Source organism: Cyprinodon variegatus, unplaced genomic scaffold (genome assembly GCF_000732505.1).
Source record: "Cyprinodon variegatus isolate N-32 unplaced genomic scaffold, C_variegatus-1.0 Scaffold1432, whole genome shotgun sequence".
NCBI lineage: Eukaryota > Metazoa > Chordata > Actinopteri > Cyprinodontiformes > Cyprinodontidae > Cyprinodon > Cyprinodon variegatus.
Window position 1 is genome coordinate 35,681 of NW_015151885.1, and position 4,707 is coordinate 40,387.

At 41.2% G+C, this 4,707-nt stretch overlaps 1 long non-coding RNA gene across 1 annotated transcript; it reads left to right on the plus strand.

The window, feature by feature from the left end:
* Positions 1–2,101: 2,101 nt before the first annotated feature.
* On the plus strand, positions 2,102–3,542 carry LOC107103364. Its single transcript, XR_001482179.1, has 4 exons — positions 2,102–2,285; positions 2,386–2,548; positions 2,636–2,726; positions 2,915–3,542. It is a non-coding gene; the product is annotated as an uncharacterized LOC107103364 (long non-coding RNA).
* Positions 3,543–4,707: the final 1,165 nt, after the last annotated feature.

Genomic DNA, 4,707 nt, shown 5'->3' on the forward strand with positions numbered 1-4,707 from the left:
AGAAGGTCCGCAGCAGCTCTGGTCGTAGATTGTTCTTCCTGAGAGTCCTCAGGAAGTGCAGTCTCTGCTGCGCCTTCTTCAGGATCACTGTGGAGTTGGAAGTCCACGTCAGGTCCTCGCTGATGTGGGTGCCCAAGAACCTGAAGACTGGCACCATCTCCACCCTTTCCCCGTTGATGATAATGGGCTGTGTGTCCTGTTTACACCTCCGAAAGTCAACGATGAGCTCTTTTGACTTGGAGGTGTTCAGAGTCAGATTATTGTCCATGCACCATGCTGACAGATGCTCCACCACGTCCTGTAAGCTGTCTCATCCCCTCCTGAGATGAGCTCCACCACTGTGGTGTCATCTGCAAATGGTGGTGTTGCTCGGGTAGGTGGGGGTGCAGTCGTGGGTGTAGAGGGAGTAGAGGAGGGGGCTCAGCACATATATACGGCTTAGGGTTAAGGCCTGGGTGTCAGACGACTTTAGGGTAAGATAAAAGGGTTAGGGTGAGGGTGAGGGTCAAGGTGACGGGGCAAGGGACCCAGTAAACTAACCTTGGGTTCCTTCAAAGGTTTGACCTCAGCATGGACGAGGAAATCCCTCAGGTTTTTGTTTCTTTTGTAAGCCGTGATTATTTTATAATTTTAATTTAAATTTAAATTTAAAAAGTTTGTTTTCTGTGTACAGATTCTGTAAAATCTGAGGAGTTGTGATTTAAGTAGGCCAGCAAAAGTGTGCCTAGGATGATAACTGGTTTTAAATAATAGAGCATGTGTGTCTGTAGGTTTGAAGAAGACTTTTATATCCAATTTATGTGTTTTATCAAACTGTTTCCCTTTATATGTGGTGGTGTCTAGAAAATCTGCGGTCAGAGACTATGGTCCTGCCAGGAGGGATCTCGTGGGGTTTGCTCCACTTTTCTGGTTCCTTGTGGATTTTGGGGTGTAAATAAAACCTTCTGGCTCTGGGCTCAGAGGACCAGCGTAGGTAGGACTATTGTTTGGCATTAATAAATTTCTTTATTATATAAATCATCAATATTCTTATTTAATAGGTGGATTGTATTCATATAAATAGGGATATCTAGTTTTTTATAATAAGTATCATTGTATAATTGTTTATATCCCTCCCATAAATATTGCTCCCTGTCCATTATGACAATGGAGCTGCCCTTATCAGCAGGTTTAATTATAATATTATTATTAATTAATTCCTTAAGTGCTTTAGTTTCTAATATGTTTAGGTTAGGTATGGTTTTAATTCATTAAAATGTTTTATCTATGTATTTCAGATCTTGTGAAATTATTTTTTCTACCTCAGGAGGAAGAGAAGAAATAGGAGGAGACTAGCTCGACTCCGGCATAAAAGGTAAGTTATTATTATTTTTATTTCCATCCTCATCTTTGTAGTAGATTTGATCCTTCTGTGGTAGTTTTGTAGCTCATGTCTCCTTTGGATTTTAAGTTTGCCCAAATTATTATTACCCTGGATCACTGAGAGTAAATGTTTTAGACAGATTACATATGTTTTTATTGTTGACAATCTGAGAGTGCCCCTCCTTCCTTTGCAGGCTCTTGGGGCTCTCTATTTTAGCCACTCACCCCAGTGACTCAGCATACGAACTGTAGTGGCTTTAGACCACTGGACGTTGTCTAGTCTTGGCTCAGTACGTTAAGCCGGTTATTACTAACTTAGGGGTTAAGATGGATGCTGGTCTTAAAATGGAACATCAGAGCTGTTATAAAGTCCAGCTTTTTCCACTTAAGGCAGCTAGCCAAAATAAAACCCATTCTATCAAAACAACATTTTGAAACAGTGATCCATGCATTTGTGACCACACGACTAGATTACTGTAACTCACTTCATACAGGGGTCAGTGACCTCTTTATTTCCCAACTTCAGAGGGTTCAAAAAGCTGCTGCATGTCTTTTAATAGGTACACGAAAATTTGACCACATCTCCCCTGTTTTAGCTTCCTTACACTGGCTGCCAGTACATTTTAGGATTGATTTTAAAATTATTTTATTTGTTTTTAAAACTCTTAATGGCCTTGCTCCTTCTTATCTGTCTGAGCTGTTGCATTCTTACACACCCTCCCGTCCCTCTGGTCAGCTGATCAGTTGCTTCTGAGGGTCCCAAAGACTAAATGCAGCTCAGACGAGACCGTGCTTTTTCTGTGGCAGCTCCTAAGCTGTGGAACGATCTGCCTCTGAGCAGAAGACAGGCCTCTTCTCTGGCTGTTTTTAAGTCCCTTCTTAAGACTCATCTTTTTTCCTTGGATTTTGGCACAATTTGAGAGGTCTTACTTTGTTTTATTCTCGTTGTATATTAATATGTATTTTACACTGGTTTTTTTTCTTCTATTTTATAATTTCATTGTATTTAATGATTGTGTGCAGCACCTTGGTCCTGTCCGGTGCATAAAGTGCTTCATAAGTAAAGTTGGTATGGTATGGTCACTGCTCACAGTGAACAGCTGTCTCTCCAGCGCCGGGATGAAGCGGTTGAGCTGTGAGATGTTCATGTGAGAGAGGGTCATCTGTTCCTGGAGAGGCAGTGCTGGTGAGAAATTTATCACAGGGACAAAGATCTCAGCCTTTGGACATTTAACCCTGGCTGCTCTCAATGTCTCTCTCATTTCCTATACAGCTGCTTTCTTGTCCCTCTGAGCTCTGTGGTTGATACCCAGGGACAGGATCATACGCTCCACGTCCTCCGTCACTGGCGCCTTTTCAAACAGGTGAGTCATGTGTCTCCATTTAGCCCCTGGGAAACTGTTAACCTGTGTTTCAGGGTATTTTAAAGTCAATCTGGCGTTTGCCTGAAACTTGGCCACATTTGAGTCACCTAGAACAGCACATTTATGAGTCAGATTAAGGGAACACTCACAAATTTTCTTTTGTGACCCCATTTGTCTGGCTGCCACAGTTACCTGAGCAGATAATGGTTCGATGGACCCACTGGTTAAGGATGCTGCAGCTGGACCAGGAGGCCTCCCCCTGGTGGTGAAGGTGGGTCGTCGCTGTGTGCTGGCCTTCAGTCTCCTTTGCAGCGGCATCAGTCTAGGCCTCAGTGAAGCCCACCGTCCGATCTGGGAAGAGCTGGAGGCCTTGGAGGCTCTTGGCACTTTGATAAAGTTGAGTCAAGACAGAATACAGCAAGTAAAATGGAACGTTTCGGTGAGGAATCAACCTTCATCAGGCAACTTGCTGTCTCAACTAACAATCAGTTAGAATGCACTTTCTGATGTCCGGATCCTGTCCAGGCTCTTCTCTAGCTCTTCTCTGCTCCAGGCTTAAAATATATTTATACCTTCCTCCAGTTAAACACGTCCTTGTCAATCTTGAAACACTTCAGAGATGCCTAGACCACAGCGTGAAAAAGATTTCCCATTTTTTTCCCTGCCGGATTCTTCCACCAAGAAGAAAGCCATTCCGAAGGAGCCAAGTCCGGCGGAAGCTAATGCTAGCACCTCAGAGCTAACCAACCAAACAACTATGGAGTTGATCCTATATGTGAGGAACATGATGTTTTTGCACCAATTATGGATAATTAAAGCTGGTATTTCTGTCTAATGGATCAACAGTTCTGTCACATTTATTGCACTAATAAATGTTTTTATTTTGATTGAATTGATAGTTAAGAGCTCCTTAAAGAGGTACATTTATCTGGTAGTTTGGTTTAAATTTATCAAATTTTTTCTCCCAACTATCATAAAGACTGAAGTGTTTATGTTGGGTTAAAATGAACGCAGTTATGCAAGAAGAAGAAAAAAAAACATCAGTGTAATTAGATTTAGAAGAATTATAATTGGATTGAGATAAATTTAATTTATTTGAAGATGTATTGAATTAATTCCCCCTCTAAAAAGCCCTAAGATTACTTTTGTTGTAAAGGGAGATCAAATAAATAGAAGTGAATTAGGTTGCAGGCACTTTATCGAGCTCTTCTTGTACAGGGCCCTTTTCTGTATCCTTTCCATGTTTTCCCAGAGGTTTGTCTGAAGTAATACAGTTACTCAGTCTGCCCTACCTGCAAAAATATCTGGTTGGCCAGAGTCCCAAATGACAATAACCTTGGGCCTGTATGCTGAATAACTCTAAAAATCCATTCATCTTCTTTTTTTATCCGCTCCAAAAGCGAGCATATCTGAACAGAATTGATTGTTGCAGGCGATCATTCATCAATACAAGCCTGGAGAGGTGTTTAGAGTGAAGGGGAAGGAAGATTTTAGGGGAGAAATATTTCTGTCGGGCCTCAGTGTCGTTGAGGTAAACTGAATGAATCGATTGGGCTAAAAAGGATTGGCACAAAGTGTGTAAGACAGGAAAAGTCCTCTGCTCTTGTAAGGATGTATGACTGATTAAGGATGCTTATAACAACGAATGAAGTCAGCATGCTTCAACTTTGGTCCTCTTCAAAATAAATTGCTCATAAAATTAGGTTAGAATAAGACTGCTGTTAATTTGATTTCATTTGCAATCAACTGTAGAAAACAAGACAAGGGGAGAAAATGATGAGGCATATGAGACAATGAGAGAAGAGCTCATCCTTGAAGTCTGTAGTACTCCATGCAGATGATTGGATCTGCTGTTCTGCCTGTTTGTATATATGGTTTAATTCTTCTATTCAAATACCTGATCCCAAACCCTGGTATCCATGTGGGCTCAGATAATTTGAATACAGAAGGAGAAACAATTGGAACTTATTTATTTAATTCT